Genomic DNA, 13,811 nt, shown 5'->3' with positions numbered 1-13,811 from the left:
TTCACAATTCTTTACTCTGGAAAGCTTGAAATAACTTCAAAGAACATATTTTAATTGACAAGTGTATTCACTGCCAGAGACGGGTATAACAAGAAAAGGGGATTAACACCCAGCTGCGCTCTAGAGGAAATTTAAGGCACAGATGTACTGTACATCAGATAAAGTCTGAGTTACTGCTCACAAATGTAGTATTTCATTGTCTCCACTAATGCTAAGCAGTCCACATCTGTCAATTAAATACCTCTCCATTCTGGTGTCCTCTCTGTAGTGGTAGGTCTGTTCGCCCTGACTCGCTGTTACTATTGAATTAATGCAGTTAGAGTTGCACATCTTCAGAGTCAGCAGAGTATTTGCTTCCTCCCTGAGGGTACTGCAAAGCTGGAACAAGCTGGCAGTTTCCAGATCTCCAATGTGTGTGCCTCACAAAAGCAAGAAAACTGGGATATTTTGAAACTTAGTGATGTTACACAGTGGCCCTGTCTCTCCTCTCCACCAAAGCTGCAATGAGAGCATCTCCTGCCCTCAATCGAGCTATCAACCCAACCACCCTCCTGGGCTGCCTTCCAGCTGCTGTTGCCATAAGTTAAGGATTACTAAGGGCCCGTTAAATCTGTTGGGAATAACCACCGAGTGAGAAATCTAGACCACACTCCACCCAAGTAAAAAGCAGACGTTTGGGTCAGGGAGAGACTTGTACAGAAGTTCTGCAGTTTCAGAGGTTTTCCTTACAGAGATTTGATCTCCCAATGCTGAGGTTATGAATTCAGACTTGCTTTGGGTCAGTGAAGTTTTCTGGAGGGTTGTCTGGAGGGTACATCAGCATTGTCGTATGGGTATGGATCTCCACCAATTGGAAACAACTTGTTTTTTCTTTCCATTAAATTTCTGGCTGGTGCCAAAGTGGTTAGGAGCTTGGTCCACATCTCTTTGTTTTGGGCTACTGAGAAACAGAGACAGGCTTTTGCATTGGTACAGATTTATCTGGCTCCACTGTGAATGGTGAATACCACTGTGAATACTGTGAATACAGTATAGTAACCTTAAACTATTATGGCTATTCTATACCCAATCCAACATAATACTGCTCATTTTTATATAACACTCAGTTTCTTTAGGTGCTTTGGGGAGTCTCAGAATCACAGAATGGATCAGGCTGGGAGGGGCTCTGGGTGGGTCCAACCTCCCTGCTCCAGCGTGGTCATCCTAAAGCACACAGCACAGGATTACATTGGATGGTTCTTGAATATCTCCAGTGAGGCAGACTCCAAAATTTCTCTGGCCAGCCCATTCCAGTGAGCTGTCATCCACACAGTTAAATTCTGTCTCATGTTCAGGTCACTTCAGGTTCAGATATTTACTTTAATTAATAATATTAATAATAATAGTAATAATTTTATTTTACTTCCCTAAGGGATCTGATTATTAGGAAAATATTTCATCATGTAAATCAGAAATTTCCTTTTTCTTAATCATATTTTCTTCTGAATCGAATAGTAGCACTGATATCTGGGGGGTTTTTATCCTTGAGATCCTTCAGATTCTTCTGGACTTTTATAAACCCTTTGTTTTTTACTGCTTGCCAATCTGCATACATTTATTGCAGATATTTAATGCACCAGTTCTTACTTACTCTCTTTAAGCTTTACATAAGTATATCCACATGGATATACTTTTGCTAACCACCTAGGGATATGTGAAACATTTCAAGCCTGGTCTTAGCAGCCATGTAGAGACAGACAAGCACTACCCTGCTGTAGAAGGTAGCAAACTGCAAAGAGTTAATGATGACACCAATCTATGAATTAAATAAAAGGGTTACTCTATCTTCCCCATCTGTCCTACTAGGAACAGTTTAAATCAAATGTAGAGAAAAACATGACCACTCTTGTGATTGTTCATGTTCTGTAGCTTGACTGTGATGTAGGGATAAATCCCATCATGTTTGTTTTTAAAATGTTGGGGAGTAGCAAAGCAGCTGAGACAACTGCTGAGATCAGCTGAACCTTGATATTCTCTCCCCTTCAGCCTCAAGAGCCTGGAAGGGTCCTTAAAGATCATCTAGTTCCAACCCCCCTGCCCAGGGATGGTGCCACAACTTCATACTCACTCACAAACAAGAGCACTATAATTACAGAAGTACGATTGTCCTTGGGAAAGATGTGTAATAATTCATGAAGAAAAAAGAATAACCATGGCCTGTGCTCTGCACTGTGAAGCATATATACAGAAATGAATAATTCTCGTTTCTGGTCTGCTGATAAAATTACCTCCTGTTTTACAGGTATGGAAGGTAAAAACAGAATTTCAGACAGTCCTTTGCAGGTATTGAGCTACAGAGACATAATGAAACTATTTTAACTGTACTAATAATAGAGTCAGGATTTACATGCCCTGCACTGGGATCATTTGGACTCAGTTGAGTTGGACTAGGTCCAACACTTGCTTATTTGGGACAAGGCAACAAACTTTTCTGGATAGGTTAAGCCAACTTCCCCTTACCTTGGAGCTTCTAATGCACCATGAAAATCCTGAGTCTCCTTCACATTTTTCTTGTATTCCCATGCCTAATTATGGAATACATGCACCCTCCTCCTGACCTTAAACTCACAGATAAAAACAAGGTTTTGCTGCTGCTGTTACTGCTTTAAGGCAATAAAAAAAAAACTTATCTGTCATGTTTCTGGTATAATTACAAAGATAGAAATATTACATGAGTACTCTGCTGTCACTCTGACAGTGCATTTCAGTGGCTCAGATCATAATTAAGGGAAGTTTGAGGAACATCCTATTGAAGCAAGCATTGCTGATTATCTTCACTGCACCATGTTTTCCAGGCTCTTTTTCGAAGTACTATTTTTCATATCCAGCAATGACTCATAGGGCAGTGACACGAACAGCATGGGCTACATGGACCTTCTACACCACACCAATCCCCTCTCTGTTTCATGGCCAGCATCCCCAGCCAAGCGTGACAGAATGCATCTGACCCATTTATCAACCAGCTCGCAAGTGGTTATCAGGGTCTGCCAGCCTCTAGCTGCTAGGGCCTTTAAGAAACAAATGCTCCAGGTACACAGCTCACAGTTCTGCTGTGTGTGTTTCTTCCACCATGTCAGTCTCTTCCTAATTTGGGCAACATTTACTGCCTCTTACAGCTCCTACCTCAAATTTTTCTCATATTTACATTCCAGATCCTGGAGATCCTGACTTTTTTAAGCTCCTATGCATGTTCACGTCCTGTTTGCTTCTTTCATAGTATTGTAAGCTGGTTCTCTTGATTTGGGGAGGAAAACTCCATGGTGGCTCTAACGAGACTGCATTTATTGAAGGTTTCTTCTTAACTTCCTGTGGTTAGTATGTCTTGTCTTCTTCCTCTGTGACTGCCAAATGAACAGGCTCCACCAGGCTCTGCATAAGCTCCTCTCCCCAGATGATATGAAATGTTTCCTGCTTAGACTTCCCAGACATTGTCTTGGGATCAACATTATTCAACCCAGCAGAGCTATGAAACAGGACCACACCTAAAAAATCCTCACAACCCAGTCACCATGTGCAGGTGCCTCTCTGAGACCAGGGTTGTCTCTGAATGGTCTTTCCAGCTGATCTGATCTGAAGCAGCAAGTTACTTCACTCTGTGTATCAGCTGCTTCTGACTTGCAGAATATTGCCCAGTCCTCTGCCATCAAACTGGTGTCTTTCTAGGGAAGTAATACATATGTCTGATAGTTTCTGTCTTGAGTCTACATATTAAATGAGACCTGAACAGCAATACAGAAATATCTGACAATCCAGCTCTATTTTATTGAAAAGACAGTTAAAGAAAATGGCTTACTGATGAATTTAGAAGGAGCACATGAAGTCACCACTGAAATATCCACTCCTGAGTTCATTGAATCATCTGCATATTTGAATACACTTAACTAGGAAGGAAAACAGCCAACAAGGCAAGGGAGGAGAAGAGGAATTTCAGCTGTTAAGTCTGCAAGTTTGGGATGAAAACATACTCTCTAGTGGATAATGCTTACTCTGCAGTGACAGAAAAGCATAAACATCTCAAAGTTGAAGCTGGCCTAACTGCAAGACTTAGGCTAGGTCTGGACTGGGAAGCAGAAGGTCTCTGTTCAGTCCCTGATTCTGCTGCCAGCTGAGGCATCCCTTGTTTCACCACATAGGTAATGTCCCTCTTTTTTCTTCCTCTATACCCTTGTTTCTCTAGCTGCAACTGGAGTTCTGCTTTACAACACACCATCTGTGGTCATTTCATAGGTGTTTCTAATGAGTAAGATCGTGTTATTAATCCCACAGACAGCTTAACAAGTAAACCTCTATTACTAATGAGTGCTAAGTCCTTTAATTATTCAACCTTCCTGTTTACCTTGGTGTGATATCCACATCTTAGAACCACAAAACTATTGAAATTATCGAAAACAAGTGGAAATCAGTAGAAGGGACTCAACTAGAAAACAAGCCAGTCCTTTTTATCATGATGCATAAGCAGCAGTGTGGGTCATTGATGTGAATAGTGTCACTTAGCTGCCTGTGCTTCGGCCAGGGCCAGGGCATTTGACCTGCCTAGGTCACACTTTCTATCATCTTGTGAGTCATAATTAATTCTCGTGATGGATGGCACTTTGTAGTTGTCAAGCAAAGTCACAGCCCTGGCCTTCAGGGAGACTTCACCTCTATGTCAACCATCCTGAAGATAAACAGCATAAGTGCTGCTAAGGGTAGGTAGCCTTGGTCTAGTTAGGACTCTGGTAAGTGTTGTTTCACATAAAAATGTACAAAGAGCCTAGGCTTTGATTTATTTGTTGGTATGCCTCCAGTACTCACTCAGTTTTCATTGAAAAAATCATTGAGTCATAGAATGATTTAGGTTGGAAGGGATCTTTTAAAGGCCATTTGGTCCAACCCCTCTACCAAGATCAGAGACATTAAACTTGATGAAGTGGTCAGAGCCCCATCCAAACTCTTTAAAGTTTTCAGGGACAGGGCATTTGCCACCTCTCTGGGTAGCCTGTGCCAGTGTCTCACCACCCTCATTTTAAAAGGCTTCTTACATGTATCTAGTCTGAATTGGTCCTCTTTTAGTATAAAACCATTACCCCTTTGCTTGGCAAAGCAAAACCTGCTAAAGTGTTTATCCCTTGTGTAATGTTTAACTCATACGTAGTTTAAGATAAAGTTGGGAATTCATCTTGGAGACAGGCTTTCAGAATCATACCACCAAGGTACTCTGAACAGACATAGCTCCATAGCTCTACAGTTCTGTCCTGTGGCTCTAAGAGAAAACTTTTGTTTCCTTGCTTATTTTTTCTTGTTTTTCTTCTGGGAAGACTCATGTCTGACCAGTGTTGGCAAAAAGGCCAGTTCTCCAAATATGTCGGGATTAAAGTGGTCTGAATCCTGCTGAATTCCACATGCTGATGGGCTTCAAAATCAATTGTTCATAATGTACCTTATTAAGGTGAACACTTGAAGGGAGAGAGGGGAGAAAGGAGAGAGAGTGAGAGAAGACATCTGTTTCAGAGCAAAATGAAATCATAGCTGCAGGCAGGCATGGGAGAGATCAAGGGATGCTTTTAAAATATTAGCAAAATTGCAAAACAATCCCTAGGGGTGCTGTAGGAGTATTTGATTTGACGACAATGCAGTTGCAATTCGTTCTTTGCCAAGAGCTGGGAGAGAGACCATTCAGGTCCAGTAATCCCCCTGCAAATGGCATCTTTCTTTCTTAAACATGCCTTCATTATTGTTCGCATTGTTTGGTGATTTGCAGAGCTTCATGTAATAGCTCAAATCAGAGATTAGAGTCAGGAGGGCAAACTGGCAGCATTTCCTCTCTGGCTGATCTTGCCTTCACTCCCAGACAATCTGTTCTAAATGATATCTTCCCCATCAATGGGTTTCTAATGAAAGATCAGTTTCATTTAATTTGCTTTTTTTTCCCTCTTAAATTAAAAAAAAAAAAAAAAAAGAAAAAGAAAAAGAAAGGAAGAAAGAAAATTAAATTGAATGCTGAGGAAAGTTACACTGCTCAACAATCTTGGGAGGAAGGGGAAGGAGCAGGTTTTCCTTAAAAAGCCCAAACCCAAGGTCTCAATTGTTACATTTGAGCCTGCCAGCTGTGAGACTACCGACAGGCACCTCTTTCAAGTCCTGGAATGCACATAAGGCAATGCTAGGCTGGGTTTAAGAACAGGATATCACACTTACTTCAGGGCTTGCATAATGAACTCATAATCAAGAAGATTTTCTTTTACAAAAGGATCTGAAAGCTACTGTAAATGTGGAGAGACCTGTTTCCTTACAGTTTGGCAAGGTGCAGTTTTGGCTCTGCTTATGCTAATAAATGAAACAACACAAAGGGGTTATTGTTTATATTGTTGAATAACAGTCAAACAGCAATTAATAGAGGCTACTAGCAAGTTTTTGACCTGGGCATACAATTTCTGAGCGCAGCTAAGGCATCAGCATTGGCCAGGAACCAATCCCAAAATACAGCCTACATTACCCTGTTTTGGATCATAGGAGGATTTTTATACAGACAAAAGCTTCTTCATACCAGTTGACCTCAGTTCCAGGGAATAGTCCCAGACAGTTATTTATCGTAATAAAGCGTTTAATTTACTAGGGTTGGTATCTCATTTATGTCTTGGATTTCAGTTGAGCTGAGTTCCCAGATTAGATTGGTGAAAAATCTGGTTGAGGACCAATACGTTATTAGCATTCTTTTTTAGCAGTAAATGTAACCATCAACCACCCAGCTTTTGTTGCTGTCTGCTTGTTTGTTTGCTTGAAGGATGAGGGAGGAGGGCGGGAAGGGGGGAGGGGGATGGGAGGTTTTAAGTTTAGACACCTTTTTTCCAAACTTAAAATTACTGAGACTATTTCTTATGTCTCAGTGAAATGGTTTGCTTTCAGCCTTTACCGATACAAAACCCTGGGCTAACTGGAAACCTGCTATAGTTCTTGTGACAGTTTATAATAAACACAGGGCAGAAAAAGAGAGAGAGATGTCAGAAGGGACAGAGAGAGGCCTATTAATAATATTGACATAATTAATGCAGTGCTTAAGCATTTTCCCTGGAGTGTCTCTCTTTCTGCAGTCTCATGGGAGAAGGGCTCAAAGTAGGGATCTCAGCCACTGTCTCTGCCCCTTTCCCACTGCATTTACTACTTTTTCAAAATTCTGGAGTCAGACATGTGATCTACACCTTCCCTTCTCCTTCCCCCATGGAACAGCTGCCCTCTCTGACACAGATAAGCTAATTTGAGCTGAAAAGCATGAAGTAAGAAGGCCACAGGCATGTTTGCCTTAGGCCAGGATCTTGATGGTGTCTGCCTGTGATCCTATCACCCCTTCTCTCTACATTTATGCTGAGCTCTCATGTTGAGAGCAGCTCTGCACAGCAGCATAAAATCAGGAGCTTAAAATATGCTCAAGCCCAGCTGCTCTCCTGCCCTTGTCACAGCAGAGACAGTGGAATGGAAGGTGGAAGGAGGCTCATGCTTCCATCCTCATGCCAACCCAGTTTACGCAAAGTTAATAAATAGGCATATAATGCTGGGGTTTACATTAATGAGGCTACAGGTTAGGCACATTTATTTATTGCTACTGCAAAAATAAGACCATTAACCTGTAGAAGAAAGGGTGATGTGGAAGGGAAGTACTCCATGTCACCACAAGTACAGCCGTATCACCTCCTGTCACACCCCTGGGCTGTCGATGCTTTATGGCATTGATCATATCTTGTACTTTCAGAGCTGCAGCTACCTGCTCCCCAGCAGGCCACAATGATCACTTGGTGCAACTTCTTCCTCCTGATTTACCATCCTAAAAAGTACCAAAGAAGTCACTGACATACTAGAGTTGGCTGTAGACCATAGCCTCTAGACCATTGCTCCTACTGTGAAGGGTATCCTTCCATTGTCACTTCTGCATGTGACTTCGGCATGTTCCTTCCCAGATCTTCTTCAGAGGCAACTACTTAAGAAACAGTCTTCTCCAAATCTAGGCCATGGGACCTCTGTTTGTTTCCATTAAGCGTATAATTACACAGAGACATTGTTTGACTCACTTGCTCTGGTCCAAGCCAACACACAGGCAATAAACATTGCAAAGCTAGGAGGTAAAACACATGTGAAGAAGAATTCCACTTACTGCTCCCTGTTTTGGTGCTGTACTCCTCCCACTTTATGCACATCCTACACCGAATTAAAATTTGTAGTCTAACAGAAGCTCAGCTTAGCTGAGAAAGTTTGGCTATGGGCTTCTCCTCCACATTTCAGGAGTAGCTGAGGTGTGAGGGAGGCAAAAAGGCACTTAAGATCCTCCAGTCTGGCAAAAAATTTCATACCCTCTCTCCAGATGTTGCAACCTCTGGGTATGCAGAGCAGACAGGAGTTCTATCGCAATCTTGAACAGGACAGCAGGACGTAGGACCTGCCTTTACCTTAAACACAGCATTGCTGTCTTTCATAAATCATTCCTTAGGCTGTAGCTTTGGCCAGCAGCAGATTCTGGCTGCTCTACATCCAGTCCCACTATGAAGCAGTGGGAACCAGAGTGGGTCCCTGGATGCCTGGTCTGCAAAAAAACCCCACTTTTAATTTATTTTCATTTCTGCATGCATGTTATGCCAGATGAGAGTCACACAGATGATAGCATTATCTCAAGAAAGGAGACATGCATGGGTAAAAATGACCAGCCATGGTGAGATAGGGAAGAGGTCTTTGCTTGAATTTTTTTGCCTGTGCAAACATTCCTCTGCCTTGGAAGACTGTGAGGTGCACAAGCCTTGTGGTGCCCAGGACCACTCCAAAGCAGTTACAGGAAAAGAAATAAAATCCGGTTTCCCATTACAGGGAAAAGGGGGAAAACATATTTTAGAGAGAGAGGTTGTGGAGATGGGAGGAAAAGAAATCTCGTAATTAGATTTATCCCTTGACTAGACCCCAATCAAATGATGTGCACATTTGGCTTTTTTTAAGATTGTTATCCCCATCATCTTCCAGTGGAACCTTCCTTGCCCATGGCAGAGGGGCTGGAACTAGATAATCTTAAGTTGCCTTCCAGCCCAAACCATTATATGAGTTTATGATAACTAAGTGTCTTAACATTATCCCTTCACAGAGGAAGTAGTTGAATGTTCTTCAGTTTATGTCACAGCACCATGCTCCCAGCACATTTGAGACACAGCAGCTGAAGATACTGAGTCCACCCTTAGGTGGGGGAAGAAGCCTAGGTGCATGGCTCATCCTCTGTATTTCCCTAAGAGCAAACCAGATTTTTTAAAGAATCACATATTTCACCTCCTTTCACTTTTAATTACTGTTTGCAGGGTGTAACTCCCAGCAGCAGGACCTTATGTCCATGCCAAAACAGAGGGGCAAGGGTCACATTTACAAAGTCAGACGCTCCAAAAAAGCTGTCAGCTGGACTGAAATATTTCCATCTGCGCTAATGGCCACTGAGTGAGTCCCAAAGAGCCTGGTGTGTGTTCCCCACCTTTAGCTTCATTGAGGATGTTTGCCTCCAGCCTGCTGTGCCTATCGAGGATGGGGAGAGGCATTTTCTCTTTCATTTCCATTCCCATTAATACAGTTGTATTTTGTGAGGTGTTTGTTTACATGAGCCTTCTCGACTCTCTCCTCTCAGGGGAGCCATTAATTTATCTGCTTTGCTTTTCATCAACGGGAGTTGACAGAGGGAGTTATGGGTTAACTGCTCTGTTTAGAGCAAGTGGCAGGTGCTGGTATCACTCAAACTAAATGAAAATATAAATATCTCTTTACTTACCCAAGAAATCAGCTTAAAACCCCCAGTGTTTAGGTTCAACCTGCTTGTAAGCCTAATGACCCAACTCGGCACTAAACGTGTTTATTGACAGCTTGAAGGCTGGTCTGGTCCAGACCCCAGCTACATATAATTATGGAAAGAAAATTTTTAAAATGCCTTAATCATAAAAGGCACTCTGCTTATTATGCCAGAAAGGAGCCTAATTTCAGAGAAAAACCTGCTCCATCAAACCCAGGCCCTCTCAAGGGTCCATGGGGGCAAATCAGCAGCTCCCAAGGTCACAGGTTACATCTGAGAAAATTGCCAATGTGCTCTCTTACATGTTTCTTCATAGTTTCATTTTGGCTCACCCTGAGAAGGAGATTTTCAAAAGACTCCAATTTCTTAATTTTATTCCTTTTTGTCCTCAGCACTGACACTTTTGGAGACTGAAATATGATGCAGTGCAGCCCATACCATAAAAATGAACATTAAAAGGTTTTGTACAGAAAGCTGAGCTTATAAAGCCCCATTTTACTCCCCAAGTGAAATGAATGGAAAATACTTCCAAGTAATTTAAAGGACTTTGGATCAGATGCACAGTTCACAAAAGCCATGGTGGTATAAAACTCAATGCTAATCAGGAGATTACACAACAGATTCAACTCTTCATTGGTCAGAAATGTAGGGAGAAAACTAGTGATTTGTGGAATACTTTAAGATACAGCTTACACACAGCACAATTTCCAAAGCAAAAGCTACACTGTAGTAGGAAAGATTTTTTTTTTAAACATTCATTTTTCCTACATGGGATAAGAACTAATTATTGCTATTTAAATAAAGGGGGGGGGGGGGGAAAGGAAAAAAAAAAAGAAAAGAAAAACAAGGAAGTGAAGGGAGGAAAAAGATGCTGCCTGCATTTAACTGCTACGCTTACACCAGTTTTCAATTCTTCTTGAAAACAGTGTGGTAAAGATATCGCAGAGAGAAAAAAGTCTCAACAGAAATTCTAATTAAGGACAGAGAAGCTTTGCCCTGTAAGCAAGGAAGAGGAATAGATAAACTGTGGACATGGATCAAGGGGTTTCAGCAAGGCAGTTCCCATGAAGCAGCAGCAACTCTCTTGTCAAGGAATGGAGCAATACTATCTCTCAGAGTCACAAAATGCACACCTGCCCATGGATGGTAGGGCTGGTGCTGTAAAAGAGATGCTAGAATGGTTATTAGAAACCCCCAGTTCTATTGCTTGAAAACTGGTTAGAAATACAGATTTTTAGGTCAAGCAAGTTATTGCATGCATGACTTAAAGTGGAAACAGCTCCATCTGCCAACTTCGATGATAGAAAAGACTATCCCAATCTGTTTTCCTACCCACCCCAGTGTATTTCCTCTTGCCTGAGCCTTGCATCTAATTGTGAAATGCCCCTATAAAACCAGATTGATATTAATCTCGCTCAATTAAAGTTGGGGTTGGCTACAGAAATAAAAAGGTACATATTTGGCAGATAAGGGCTCTTTTTTCTTTTAATTTCCAGACAATTTCCCTGATCTGCTTATGGTGTAGTTTTATGAACAGCTGCACTAGTATCCCCAGGGAGGCAGGAAGCAGCAGGGTGGCTGAGCCCTAGCAGGAGGGAACATCTCAAGCAGGGTTTGTCATCAGAAACATTGAAACAGGGAACCATTCCTCTACTGAGGCTGACATTTTCAAACCCAGGAGCCTGCACTTTGGTGAAAATAAACTTATGTTTAAAGGATTCTTGGCAATTGGATTTCCTGCAGATTTCTGCATCCAACAGATGCAAGCATTGATCTAGCTTCACTTGGGCAATGATATGTACAATGAGACATTTGGCTTCAGGAGCGTATGACTGAGGATGTTGCTTTCTCCTCTGTCTCCATCTGTACTGCTTCCTTTTTACAGACATAATTGCTAATAAATTAACATTTGTATACTGCCTTGAAAATTGTGAGCTTAAATACAAGTTTTTATTAGCTCATATCCTGGCAAAATATTTCTTTCACACAAATTACTTTTTGTAATTGAATTATCCCTTGCAATTTTTCAAACATACAAAGTGGTTGGACCTCTGCTATTTATCATTTTTCTCTGCAAGAGTTGGGCCAAGGTAGGAAGGAAATTGGTAGAAAATTTATTGCAAAAAAGTAGATAAGTATTTTACTTTAGGGTTCTTTTATGTCCATGATTCCAACAAGTCTAATAATCTTTGCAAATCATTAGCATGTTATAGCCCAGAATCCATCCTGAAACTGTATGATCTCACCTCATAAGTTTCTTGTTAGACTCCTAGACTCCCTTGAACATCTTCTTAATAGTGATATGTCTCATAAATTATTTATTGAAATGACATGCTTAAAAGCATCAAAAAAGACCTTTTACTTGGCTGTGAAACAGCTGGAGGACTGTTATATCTGTTTCTCATAAAATGGGCCCAAAAGGTTAAATGCCTTCTCCAGGATCACACAATAAATTAGTGGTACAGCAGGGCATAGGAGAAACTGGTGTTGTTTCCCTGAGTCTTGCTTCTCAGCAGTAGACATAACTATCTCAGGAACTGTTGCATGGCCCAAAATGAAGATGGTTTACTTGCTACTGAAACCCATGGTTTCAATCTCTTAAATTCCCTATTGTTTTGACATTGGTGGAGCTGGCAACCTTGGTGCTTTGGGTGGGCTTTAGTTTTGTTTTTTATTATTTCCCAAAATATAGGCTTTCCAGAGATAAACAGTCACCTATGACTTCACATGTAACACTCAGGATTCAGAGAGAGCCATGTGTTTTCCCAAATGTGATCTGATAGGTCTCAGCCAAATGATGGAACCTGTTACTGAGTTTTGCTTAATTGTCTTTTACTTCCTAAGGCATATAAAAGATTGTGTTTGTTGCATCTGTTTGAAACAAATAGTAATAATTAACATTTATATAGCACTTTCTGCTTTTTAAGCACTGTTCAAACACTAATTACACTTGGTTTAGTGTAAACTAATGTAATCCCACTCTGTTTTGCAATCTACTTGCATCTTTTGTTGACTGAGAGCTAGTTCAATTACTTCTAATCTTTTGGTCTAGCTAGTCATTAAAGGTATGACTAAGAAGAGCCATTTACATCTACAATTGCTTTCTCCCCTCCCCAGTTCCTTTATTTGTTTTTTCCTTTTCTTCCCACAATGTCTTTTTGCTGAATATTCTTCAAGATGGATTCCTTAGCATGGCAGCAAAGCTTTTCTTCAGCAAAAGAGTGGGCCTGTTCACTCATTTTGTTAAATATTATAAAAACTTGTTCTTATAAGAAAGATTTAATAAGTCATTCTGTTTTGCTACAGAAAGTCAAATACAAGATGTTTTCCTATGGCAAACCAGAAAATTCATCACTTAGTCACTAAACTAGTGATTTAGCAGAATTTATTTTTCAGTTTGGACTTGGATAAACCACTTTATCTCTTATCTTGCATTTTATCAACTGAAAGATGATTGAATTTCATTATTACTGGCACAGAATTCAAGAACTCCAGTAAACAGGCTTCTGATGTGCAAACAGGAGCTGGGATTTGTGTAAACCGTGGAACTGACTTCCTGCATTATTTTGTCAGGTCACCTTCTTTCTGCCACTCTGTTCTGCCTGTAACATGGGAGAGATGAAAATGGACTTCCTTGAAGGCTAAATCACTAAGAAACATGAGCTTTTGCCTTATGTTTGACAAAAAAAAATTTAAAAAGCAAGAGAAAGGTAAAAATAAACCTTATTGTTACTCTGGTAGATTTGGGCAAGGAAAAAAGCTGCATTTTGCAAGAATGGGATAAATGTAATGCAAATGTTATGCTTTTTTTTTTTTTTTTTTTTTTTGCCTGAACTGTCAGTTATCATTACCATATTAAGATCCCTCCTTAATGCACCCTTCAGTTGAGTGGCATTTGGAAGGATGTATTTCTGTTTTGGAAGGTCGTTGAATCATAGAATCATTGAAGGGTTTGGGTTGGAAGAGACCTTAAAGATCATCTAATGAGTAG

General features: G+C 40.8%; 1 protein-coding gene across 12 annotated transcripts in view; it reads left to right on the top strand.

Moving 5' to 3' along the window:
- The window catches only part of TENM4 (teneurin transmembrane protein 4), a 634,039-nt gene that overhangs the window by 246,732 nt on the left and 373,496 nt on the right, over positions 1–13,811 (top strand). Inside the window, exon 4 of one of the 12 annotated variants that reach the window (XM_042779059.1) lies at positions 13,394–13,530. The exons of the other annotated variants lie outside the window; for them this stretch is intronic. The gene's annotated coding sequence lies outside the window, so the exon portion shown is untranslated. The remainder of the gene's footprint in view (positions 1–13,393; positions 13,531–13,811) is intronic. 12 annotated transcript variants of the gene reach the window in all.

This window comes from Catharus ustulatus, chromosome 2 (genome assembly GCF_009819885.2).
Source record: "Catharus ustulatus isolate bCatUst1 chromosome 2, bCatUst1.pri.v2, whole genome shotgun sequence".
Lineage (NCBI taxonomy): Eukaryota > Metazoa > Chordata > Aves > Passeriformes > Turdidae > Catharus > Catharus ustulatus.
The sequence above is the reverse complement of the archived record's forward strand: the minus strand, read 5'-3'. Positions and strand labels throughout refer to the sequence as shown.